The sequence below is a fragment of the Phascolarctos cinereus genome, unplaced genomic scaffold (genome assembly GCF_003287225.1).
Source record: "Phascolarctos cinereus isolate Bilbo 61053 unplaced genomic scaffold, phaCin_HiC Scaffold_5;HRSCAF=322, whole genome shotgun sequence".
NCBI classification, from domain to species: Eukaryota; Metazoa; Chordata; class Mammalia; order Diprotodontia; family Phascolarctidae; genus Phascolarctos; species Phascolarctos cinereus.
The window spans coordinates 211,370,853-211,383,119 of record NW_027555958.1 but is presented as its reverse complement, the minus strand read 5'-3'; the positions used below and the strand labels follow the sequence as shown (position 1 = coordinate 211,383,119).

The window sequence follows — 12,267 nt, the reverse complement described above, 5'->3', positions numbered from 1 at the left end:
CATTTTACTGGGGTTTCCCTAAGTCCCTGGGTCAGTGGGCACACTGGCAGTGTCAGCATAGGTCTTTTGCTCAGAGATGCCTACAGAAGTAATGGTCCTATCTCTCTTCGCCACAGAACAATCCCACCTTCATCTCCTTTTGCTGGTTGCCTATGGCCTGCCAGTTCTTGGCTCAGCTAGGTATGACACCCTCACCCCACCTCCTCCTCTCTTCTTTCAGAGCTCAGAAAGTCTCTCTGGCTCAAAGGTAGCTCCTCCCTCTTATTCAAATTCCTTAGAGTTAAGACAAAGCTTTGATTGATTCAAAGAGGTGTAACAGGCCCTGTTCACACTCAGGTCTGATTTATTGATTCAATTATTTTTGAGTGGGATAATCAAAGGATCTCCACCCTTACACAATTATTTTTTTAAAAAGTTTAACAAAAAATTGCTTTTAAAAATGATAACTAGAAAACAAAATCACTTTCCATTCCAGAACAATTGGTAATATTGAAAAATCTGCAACTACACATACAGTATTTGTGTGGAAACACATATGAAGTAACCCAGTATGGAACAGCTACAGTGTGATTTGGGCCTTCCTGATAAAGAAACACAAGTTACAGAAAGAGCTCAATGTGGTAACCCAGATTGTCAAGCCAGAGAATTTGAAGAAACAGAACTGTTGTTCAAATCAGAATAAATATGTAGTACAGGTTACTCTAGAATATTTACGTTACTTAATTTATATGCATACATGTCTCTGTTCAATTAATTTGCTAGTGACTATGAACACAGTATTACTTATTACACAGGAAAAACCTGTAAGATCCTTTAATGACAACGATTCCTTAAGTAAAAAAAAAATCAGGTTGCTGATTTAAAGTATTTGAAAAATTATTGACATGACAAAACTAAGCATCCTGATACTTATTCCTCATATAAAAGTCTCCTTATTTAGAGTTTTCTACTCTGGAATTTAGATTCATACTCTCTCACTAGGCAAAGAAAGTCAGAATTGGGATATCGTTCAATGCAGCATGAATTAAAGATAATAGTAGAAAGCGGATTATAATATCAAGACAATGTATGTTACTGAGAAATACGATTGGGGCATTTTGGTTACAAAATTATTCACAGCAATTTAAAATGCAAAAAATAAAAAGTTGGGGGGAAAAAGAGTGGTCGAATTATGACACTTTTGTTTTAAATATTTTGAGTTCCTTTTATGCTGACAATGAAGGAAGTTAACTTTTTTTTGTTAATGCTAGCATTAGCATCAACCTTCAACATAAACTTTAAAAAGTAGTTATTAGTCATGATTTTTATCTTGTTTTTTCACTTTCTAAATTTTAAACAGGTCGAAAAATACAAATCTAATGCATATCAGCATCATCAGTTTCATAGTTACTGTATTTTTACTTGGATGAATCTAGGAGCTCATTCTTCCACAGGGGCAGATTTCACCCCAAGCAAACCTTTTTTTTTTCTGTGATTCTTGTCCATGAATTTGATACAGAGGCTGAAGACATTCAAATGTGCTAGAGATCTTCCACCATTTCTTTTAATATTTCATGAATACCAGCATAACATTTGAGTTTTCCATCTTTTACACTTCATTCTTGCTATATAACTATGCTCAATATCAATTAGTTTATCTTAACTGTGCCATAGGAAAAAGTTTTTAATCTTGTTTTTTAAAAAAAAGACTAGAACACAAAAGTGTCAAGGATTTATTTGGGGATCCCACATGGGAATAAACCACATTTTGAAAACTGATATAACAAAGTTTATAGAAAAATGATACATTTTTCAATAGAACCTTAATCACTTTATGTCAGATTATACTTTGCATACCTAATTATGCTAATTTAAAAACTTTTTCATGTGCAAGATTACTGCTTTAAGCTTACAGTATATGAGTTATATAAGTATGAGCCTACTGTCATGTACACAGTAGAAATTTAATAAAAGTTGCTTGATGATGACAGTATGATTACTGGGTATAATCATTACTATGATTATTACTGTGTATGATTACTGTGAAAATAGTGAGTAAATATTCTCAAGTTTCTGTGCCAATGAAAATCCACTGTTTAAAGGGAAAGAACTATGCAAGTTTGGGTGGGGGATAAGGCTTTGACATTTAAAAGGATCTATAATAAAGATAATACATTTTTTAATGTACGAGAAAGGCTTTTTAGACTGCTGTTTGTCACTTACTCCAAGATGCATTTAATAAGATTTTTTTTTGGTCTTATCTAGAGCTACAAACCACATGGGATTAAAAAAAAAACCTATCAAGAAAGGTAAACAAATCTAGGGGATTTTTAAAAAACTGGGTCAAGTATAATTATCATGTTTTTTAAAATGTATTGATTTTATCTCTGCTTTTAGCACTTTAAAAACTCTAATATTAATGTCACTTTCAATTAAACCATAGTGCCTGTCAAAATGTGTACCTCTAATGACATTTTTTTTGGTGAACATTTTCTTAAAAACAGTATTAATCTCTCTCTCAGAATAGTGAAACTCATCCTGTTGTTTGCTTTTTAAAGTGGCTATTGATATCAGAAATATCACTGTAGCACAATTTAAATAAATTGCTTTTAAAAAAACCTTTATTGTTCAATTGGATTCTCTGTGGGCTTAAAACCTTCAGATCTGGCTTACTTATTTTTGGTTTAATATATTGGCTTTACTACAGCCAAGTTAAGAAAGTGGATTTTCTACATTTTGGGAAAGAGAGTAACAAGCTGGAGAGTGCATAGAGGAATGTGACAAGGATGGCAAATGGCCTCAAGGTCATGCCATATGAAGATCAGTTTAAGAAACTGGAGATGAATAGCCTGGAGAAAAAAAGCCTGAGAAGGAGGACATGATAATCATATCCAAGTATTTGATGGGCTGTTCCTTGGAAGAGGAATTAGATTTGTTCTGTTTAGCCTGAGTGGACAGAAGTAGGAGCACTACTTGGAAGTTACAAAGAGGTGAATTAGGATTGAGGTAAGAAAAAATTTCCTAACATTTATAGTTAACTAAAAATGAAATGTGCTTGCCTTAGGAGAGAATGGTTTCCTCTTCATTGGAGGTCTTCTTCAACCAAAGGCTGGATGAACACTTGTCTATTAGGTTGTGGAGGGGTTTATTTTCTGGGTATGAGTTGCACTTCCCATCTCTGAAATTTTGTCATTTTGTGAAGTGAGGAGGGGAAGGAGGAAAGATAAAAGTCATAATTTTCTTTTCTTTTTTTTTTTGGTGAGGCAATTGGAGTTAATGACTTGCCTAGGGTCACACAGCTAGTACGTGTCAAGTCTCTGATGCCAGATTTGAACTCAGGTCCTTCTGACTCCAGGGCTGTGCCACCTAGCTGCCCCTAAAAGTCATAATTTTTAATGGTATAAGCCCAATAAGAGAGGTAGCATGGTATAGTGGATACAGAAACTGCTTCATTGCCAGGAAGACATGATTCAAGTCCCACTTCTGACACATATTAGCTGTGTGACCGTGGAACAAATTACTGAACCTCTCAATGCTCTAGGCAGCTCTGTAAGATTAGTGTCAACTCTGAAAATAAATGACCAAAGAGGCACAGAGGTTATACAACCATTGTTAACTCAGAAAAATACCAAATAGCTGAAAGAGGTTATAATACCCTGTTATCTCTGAAAAATAAAATAAAACCAAAGAGCTTACACAGGATATAGGCAAAAAGCCTTCTCTACTTGTTGGAGGAGTGAAACTAGACACGCATGCTAGAGTCTCCTCTAGGAGGAAGCCCAAGGTAGTGAGGCTAAACCTTGACATGTATTTATAGTTGCGGTTAGATAAATAGTAGTGAGTAGTGAGTAGTAACAACAGTAGTGCAGTATAACAGCAAGAGTGAGGGGCAAGGTCGTCTAGTGACAAAAAGCCCATTCATAGCAGGGCTTCATGTCTGGGCCTGCTGGCGCTTGCCTGAGCTCAGAGACCGTTATTCCTGTGACTTAGTTTCAGCAGAGTTTATCCAGAGAGTGAGTGCAAGGGATTGTTGTGCCAAGCCCAGGTTGCTTGTTGGGTCTTAGCTCTGGAAAACAAGGCGTCTCCTAAAAGTAAAAAAAGAGGAGTGAAAAGAGAGGGGTGGTCTTGGCATGAGGATCCTGATACTAGCAGTTGCAGAGAAGGATTTTCCTCATCAGGGAGTTCATTATATCGATGAAATTATAAGTCTAGTCCCAGTCCCTTTTGAGAAACCCCATCCAGAGAGGCTTGGTGGGATCTTTGAAAGGGTGTGCTACACTTAAAGAAATGAAAACAAAAATAACTTTGGATAAAAGGCTTCACTAAATCTTATACATTCTCAGATTCTGACTGTTCACAGTGGCAATTTTTAGGGATGGATCATTAGTAATTTTTGTATTAGAAATAGTCATTTAGTCTAGAATGCAATCCTAATCTTGAAGGAATTTGCTGTTCAGTTGTTTTCAGTTGTATTCAACTATTTGTGACCCTATGGGATTTTCTTGGCAAAAATACTGGAGTGGCTTGCCATTTCCTCCTCTAGACCATTTTACAGAAGAGGAAACTGAGGCAAATAGGGTTAAGTGACTGGCCCAAGGTCACACAGTTATCTGAGGCTAGATTTGAACTCATGAAGATGTCTTCCTTTTTTTTTTTTTTGAGAGGTAACTGGGCTTAAGTGACTTGCTCAGAGTCACACAGCTAGTAAGTATTATGTGTCTAAAGTCAGATTTGAACTCAGGTCTTCCTGACTCCAGGGCAGATGCTCTATCCACTGTGTCACCTACCTGCTCCAAGATAAGTCTTCTTTACTACTGCCCTGGACTCTATCTATTGAAGGAATGAAGGAAGTTATCATCTAGCAAATATACATGCAGATATAATAACTAATGCTGCCTTATATTAGTATAGCACTTTACAGTTTTTAAAGAGCTTTTGCAAGCAGTAGCTCATTTGATCAGTACAACAACCCTTCAAGGTAGGCAAGGAATGGACCGTCTTTTCCTATTGTGTCTTTCTTGCAATTAGCTATCACAGCGGCACACACCAGATCTGGACACGTTATTGACTTTGCGAAGATGCTATAGCTCTAAAGGAGTTCTTGCTCTTAGGTCACTGACTTTTGCCTGAATTTCACATCTTGTCTTGAGAGGTGAGTGCTCCCTGACACTAACCTAAGCTGACAGAACACAGCATTGGTATGGCTGAATTAATAATGATGTAGCAGCCATGAGATTCTTAATGGACCATAGAAAGAAGACCAGCTCAAAGCGAAAGAAGGGAGGGAGGCACTGAAGACATCAGTTTACTTATCAGGAATGGTAGATTGCTTTTCTGATCATCAGTCAAACAGCAAGCATTTATTAACTACCTCAACCTGGTTCCCCTGGCAGAATGGGCAGATGAGAACAATTTGTTCCAACAGCCATGAAGGCAGATGAATCAGGTGCTATTGGAATACTTAGACCTTGGCCATCTACTATATCCTGGGACATACCTACTTTTGTCTTGCCACTGGACTTCCATGACTTTGGAAGACAGAGCTGAGGCTGTTGACTTTGTGCAACTCTGCTCCACTTAAATCCAATTCTTGAGCAAGTCAAGACTTGCTGTGATGTCATTGGTTCTCTTCAAAAACAACATTAACTACCTACTATATGCCAGGCATTATGCTAGGCAGGGGAGATATAAACTTAAAAAAAAAAGGCCATTTCTGCCCTTAAGAAACTTACATGTTATCAGGTGAGACATCAATGCATTGTATAAGGGGTTAACAACCAAGTCACCAAAAAAAAAAATAACATTTTTAAGTTTAATCTGTTTTATTAATACTTTTGCCATCACTTCCTTAAGTCTAGACAATCAATAAAACAATAAAGCAAGCCATGATTTGTAGGTTTTGCTGATTCCTAAGTTGTAAATACTCACACTAAAAATTTAACAAATGGCTCTGGGCTCAGGTTCAAGCTGGCTCTAGCATACTCCTGTATATACACACATAAACATTCTCTCTCTCTCTCTCTCTCTCTCTCTCTCTCTCTTTCTGTATATGGGAAGGACAGGGAGGACCTAGTAGCTGGGGAGAGGAAGAAAGGCCTCTTGTGGGAGGAGGCGATGCCTGAACTGATCTTTGATGGAAGTGAGAGATTCTAAGCTGTGGAGGGAAGGAGGAAGTACATTCCAGGTACGAGGGACAGCTTAGGCAAAGACTGGCACATAACAGGCACTTAATAAGTGATTGCTCACTGACTGAGTGCCATGTGTGAGGTATAGCAAGATGCCCACACATCTATAACACTTTTTTTTTCTGATACAGTCCTATGGTTTCCCTCTACCAATGCATATCGTCAACTGATGTGCAACTCTGTCTCAAATTGAAACCCAAATTAAGGGTGACTAAGATCCATAGAAAGGTATCAAAGAATCATCTGGAAAGACTCAAATGGAGGTGCTGAGCATACCTATTACAGTTCTTTTTAAAAAACTTTTACTTATTTTGTTCTGAACTTAAAAAAACAAGCATTTGTTCTGAACTTAAGTAAAACAATCTATATCATAGCAGAATGGTGGGGGGATGATTTTACATGAAACTGCAAATCTATTATGTACAACTTGCTATTCCTTTTTAAATATGTAATAAAGTTATCTGTAACTTTCTTTTTTTCCTCTTTTTTTATCTCTCCTCTCACCCTAGAAATGACTACTATATATGTATGTATGTGTGTGTATATATAAATATATATATATGTATGGCTATATATATGTATGTATATATATGTAAAACCATTCTATAGTTCTTTCTGAGCCAGATAAAGGTAAGAATAATAATAGCTTACATTTATATAGAACTCTATGGTCACAAATCATTTTACACATTTATCTTATTTGATCTTCAAAACAAAGTAAGTAGTAAAATTATTATTATACATATTTTCCAGATAATAACTGTGAGAGGTGGGGAAAAGGAGGAATAGCCATATGCTATAGGGATACACAGCTGTTCATGATCTCCCAAGTCTATCTATAAGCATTAGAAAGGGGCTTCTGAGTTGTTGGTCAGGCCATGGAGTAGGTGGAGACATGCCTGGCTGGGTTGAAGTGTAAAGACCTGACATTATGGTGTAGTAAATTTTTAAATTTTGAATGATTAAGAGAGTATTTATATTGCGTGCTTAGGTGTTCATAAATCAGAGGGCTCTGAAAGAAGTGAATGGAAAAAGAGGACTGTAGAATAAGGTAGAATCAGGTATAAGAATTATTATAGTTATTTTTCACTAAAATAGAGACTTGTAATTAATTATAATAATAGTTGACATATGTTATCACTTTTTTTTCAGCCAAAGACAAGGTTTATTAGAACATCCATCGTACTGGACAGACTCTTAAGGAGTCTGAACATTAGTAAGCTAGTGGCTAAATTATAAGAATCTAAGCAGTAGCTAGATTACAAGAATCCCGGCATCTTAATGGAGACAAATTGGACCTCATATATAGAAAGACTATGGGAGGGATCTAGGAGTGGCCAAGTAGTCTATGAAGTAATAAAACTCCAGGGACCTGGACCACTTGGCTCAAGGGAGAATGGAGCCTAGATAGGATTAAGGGTTGGGAAGTGGCCTGGGGCCATAGGGATATAAGACAACAGAGGGCTAAGCTAGGTCAAGGATAACAGAATTGGGATATTGGGTATATGTTATCACAGTTTAATTCAGTGAATGGTAAGGAAAAAAGAGCTCTAGGAAAGTGAGGAGATGGGTTCTACATTAATCACTAGTTTAAGATGGTCTGTGTACAAGGTTGTAAGTGAATCAATTTGATCATAGTTTTTTCTTCTCCCTCCTCCTCCCACATGTACAGTACATAGACCAGGACAGAAAGGTAGTGAAGAGAGGCTGTTGATCAGTTTGGGTCACATGCCAGATATATAAATTGAGCTTTTTCATACTTTTGTCTGAGCTGTTTCCGAAGGAATGTCCATAGAGGGTGAAGTGGTATGTGGTACATTATAACTTATTCAGAGACAGTTTTCTAACAATAACAATAGTAAATCTCATTTATATAGCATTTTATGGTTCATTATTTCCTCACATCAACCCTGTGAGACAGTTACTTCAGGTATTAATATATCATTTTACAGATTAGAAAACTGAGGCTTATTTATACTGAATTAAAGGATCACTGATTTCATCAATATGGATATTACCTTAATCAACAAACATTTATTAATTGCCTACTGTATACCAAGCAATGGGTTTGGTGCTGTGGCTATAAATAAATAGAATCTTTGCTGTCAACTAACATAGAAAGTAATTTTTACATTACTAAATTCTGGCTTATTCTACCCAATGTAGATTGCCACCCATCTCTATTTTAGTAGGCAGTTTTTATGCATTGCTGTGTCCTACCTTTTGGTAATGAGCTGCTCTCTAAAATTAGCCAGGATGGTTGTTGGATAACAGACAAACACTCCATCACTGGGCCCTACCCAAATTCCTAATGGCTTTGCTGATATAGACTAAAAATCAGCATCATTTCCAGGCCACAATGATGCACTAGTATACTTTTCATAACAAAACTGACATTTAGATGGTGCTTTAAAGTCTATAAAAATTGGCTTATATACATTGTTATTTGAGACTTTCAACAATGTTGCCAAGTAGATAGTATTGGTATTATTCTCTACATGTTATAGATGAGGAAACTAAAGATCATAAAGGCTAAGTGACTTAACCATGGTCACCCAGTTAGTGGAGATTACAGGCAGGATTTGAACTGGGTTTTACTTCCTTAAATTCAACATTCAGTTTATGATAGTTTGAGATTTCCTTTTAGTAGAATCAAGGTCACATACCTAGGGTAAGGAAATCTAGTAGACTAGGCCTCTTTCCCTAGAGCTAGCACCAGGAACCCATAGATAAAAACAGCTAGTATGGGGTGAATCCCTGTGTGTAATATGTGGTGATTCCTTAAGTATAACCTTTGAGAAAAGAAATTTCACTATTCCCAGCACTTAGCACAGGGTCTGGTGCATAGTATTAATGCTTGATAAATGCTCGTTGTCTGCCTAACCTCTGTGTGTTTAAGCCTCACTCAGGCTGGAATGGAAATTCAAACTTGGAATTGGAAAAAAATGAGTCACTTGTAGACAGAGATGTGCTGGTAAATATTTATCAACCACTTCTTGGGGGGGGGGGGAATATGCCCATGACACACTTTTAAATTTAATCTGCATTATTCACATTTTTTTCATCACTTTCTTAAGCCCTTAATCCACAAAACAATAAATCAAACCCTGATTTGTAGCATTTGAAGTGTAAATACTCAAATGACTGGTTTAACAATCGACTGGTTTGAGCAGGCTGCAGCATGCCTGTGCTCATAGACCATCTAACACTTAGCAAAAGGAACTTACTTAATGGCATGGAAAGGATATTTAGCAAGGACACAGCATTTATTCAGTTGGTCACAATTCTCTTGCTTCTCTATTTGCCACAGTGGTGTACCCAGGCAGTAGCATATGTCACATCAGAGGAGTTTCCCCGCTACTTATGTACTGGGTTACTTAGGCAACTGTGAAGAGATTTCGATGGTTCTAGCCTCCTGGACCAATTAAAACATAAACACAGTTTCGTTGTCTGGGGTGTTTCCTAGATTAGAGAAAAACTAATGTAGTCTGCCTGGGACAGATGCTACTCCTACTACAGTATCCTTATCTAGCTTACTCATGATTTGGTATATATATATATATATATATTTACCTTAAAAGTATCTTATTTTTTCCCAATTACATGTAAAAACAATTTTAAACATTAATTTTAAAAAAATTTTGAGTTCCAAATTCTGTCCCTCCCTCTCTTCCCCCCTTCCTGCTGTCTGAGACAAGCAATTTGATATAGGTTATATATGTGCAACATGATTGGTATATTCAAAAGTAACTAGTATAATCCATTAAAGGGCTCCAGCTCCCTTGGTATTAAATAGCTTAAGTCTCAACGTTCAGGAGCTACACGTCAGTTGGTAGTCCTAGCAGAGCTGAACAGCTGTTATTTGGATCTCATATACCCTGTGGCATGTCCTAGACAAGGACAAAAGGAACCTTAATGACCATGTCAAAGGTTGGCACATAGCTTTGATGTATCCTTTGTTTTTCTCATCAATAACTCATAACTTTGTGAATTCCCCGTGCATGGACTGTGACTCTCTTCCTTAAGTCACAATGTATTGTCATAGCTGGCCTTAGAATCCAGGCATTCTAACCACAAACCCAGTACTTTTTTTTTTAGCTACAAGCTTTTTTTTTATTGCTACTCCAAAATGGGAAAAAGTTTCAAAAGAATAGAAAACAGTGTCTCATCTCTTTTCTAAGTTAATCTCAAATCAAAGCAACCAATGTATAGAATTGTGTCTTTGGTTTTATTTTATGATTGTTCAACATAGTAGCTGTTGTGGTTTTTTTGATATATTGTAGAATCTTTAATAAGTGTCAAAGATGTAGAACTCCATTCAATCAGTCAATCCAACAAGCAAGACAACATTTATGCATCCATCATTTTCTGGATTGTTGGTAACCTGTGCATATTTTCCCCAGATAACTTGCTTCCTTGTATCATAAGGTCCAACTCACTCACATTCACTTCAATGACAGTCCTTTGGTAATAACACCCAAAATTTTATATAGTGGGAAGGAGAGATTCTTCTTCATACCAAATATGGGTAGGCAAAAAGTGGCTTTAAGTTCAGGATGTGTTACATAAGCCTTCTTAAAATGTAAACCCATTGGCCTAATAAGTCTTTCATATTTCAGTGGTTTTTGAGTAAAGCCATCCCTAACAAAGCAGACTTTAGTAACCAGTCTCTTCCAAGCCTTCTTTCTCTTTCCTGTTCGAATAACCTTTAATACTTCTGTTTCTCCCTGAGCATGAACTTTTGGCAAGTGCACTTCCCATTTACCAGCTGTCTCTTTTAGTTTCTGTTTCATCATGTTGGAAAGGACTTTGGCTAGGGATTGTCCCTCTCTGTTCAGTAGATATTCAGGCACTGCTCCCTGGGAGTTTTTTCATCATTCTTTCATTTCTCTTTTCATGCATCTTCATAGTCTTTTTCATCTGAATCTTCTCAGCATGACGCTGTTTATGGCAGAGTTTGGCCTTTCGACCAATCATTTTCTTGGCTTTCTTTGAAGGTTCATGAGCCTCTCAGCTTTTCTTCTTTCTCTTTTTCTCATGGTAATCCAAGTGGTAGCCATACTGTTTTTGGTGTATTCGTTCTGTACCATGTTAAAGTCTGGGGGCCCCTCAAAGAGCCGCCGAAAACACTTCCAAACTTCAGACCCTCTGCCATGCCATTAGCAACCAACTCCCCACGAGTCAGAAAAGAAAAGGCCCCAGTACTTTTTTTTTTTACTATATTATGTAGCCTTGAAATTAGAAGCCTCTGTGGCCAATAGCCTCTCCCCTTCCCTCCCTTCTCACGAAAGCAGGGAATCAATCTCAAGCCTGAGATAGTGACACCATGGCGGCTATTGTTTCAGGTAATATTGGAAGCAAAATATTAAGCTCTATGACAAAATTTCTAGGTACCATGGCAACCTAATACCAAAAATTTCTCTAGCCCTGTTATAGCATTTTTGATGAACCATCAAATGACATCTCCTTAGGAGAGCTCTAATTTCTCATGTGATCCAAATGTCTAACTAACCCAGCTATTCCAAATCCTGGCCCTACTTCAATTGCCCCTATGAGGGGCAGCTAGGTGGCGCAGTGGATAGAGCACTGGCCTTGAAGTCAGGAGGACCTGAGTTCAAATCTGGCCTCAGACCAAACACTTGCCACTTACTAGCTGTGTGACTCTGGGCAAGTCACTTAACCCCCATTGCCCAATCCAAAAAAAAAAAAAGAAAGAAATTAAAATCAATTGCCCCTATGACCACAATTGACTGTTCTTGTGACCACATAACTCTTCTACTCCTCTCTCAATTTCCTTGCTTTTCTCTATGGCAATTGTTTTCCCCAATTTTTACTACCAGACAGTCTTCCTTCTTCCAGAATTTCAGCAGTGCTAGAGAAGCTATTGTCACCACCCACAGCAGAAAATGGGTAGTAAGAGAGAAAACCCACATAGGATGTTAATGGAATAACAAATTAGCACCTATGAGGGAGGAGAGAGATTAATTTTTAACCCCTGAGTTCCCAAAGCCTCTCTGGAATTATCAGCTAATTCAAAGGTAATTAGGATAGGGTGGTTAGGGCACAGTATAATCTGAAAAACCACATATAGAGTTTTACAGGG

At 37.2% G+C, this 12,267-nt stretch overlaps 1 pseudogene; it reads right to left on the bottom strand.

The window, feature by feature from the left end:
* Positions 1-10,482: 10,482 nt before the first annotated feature.
* Positions 10,483-11,319, bottom strand: LOC110217943 (ribosome biogenesis protein NSA2 homolog pseudogene; annotated as a pseudogene).
* Between the last annotated feature and the right edge of the window lie 948 nt (positions 11,320-12,267).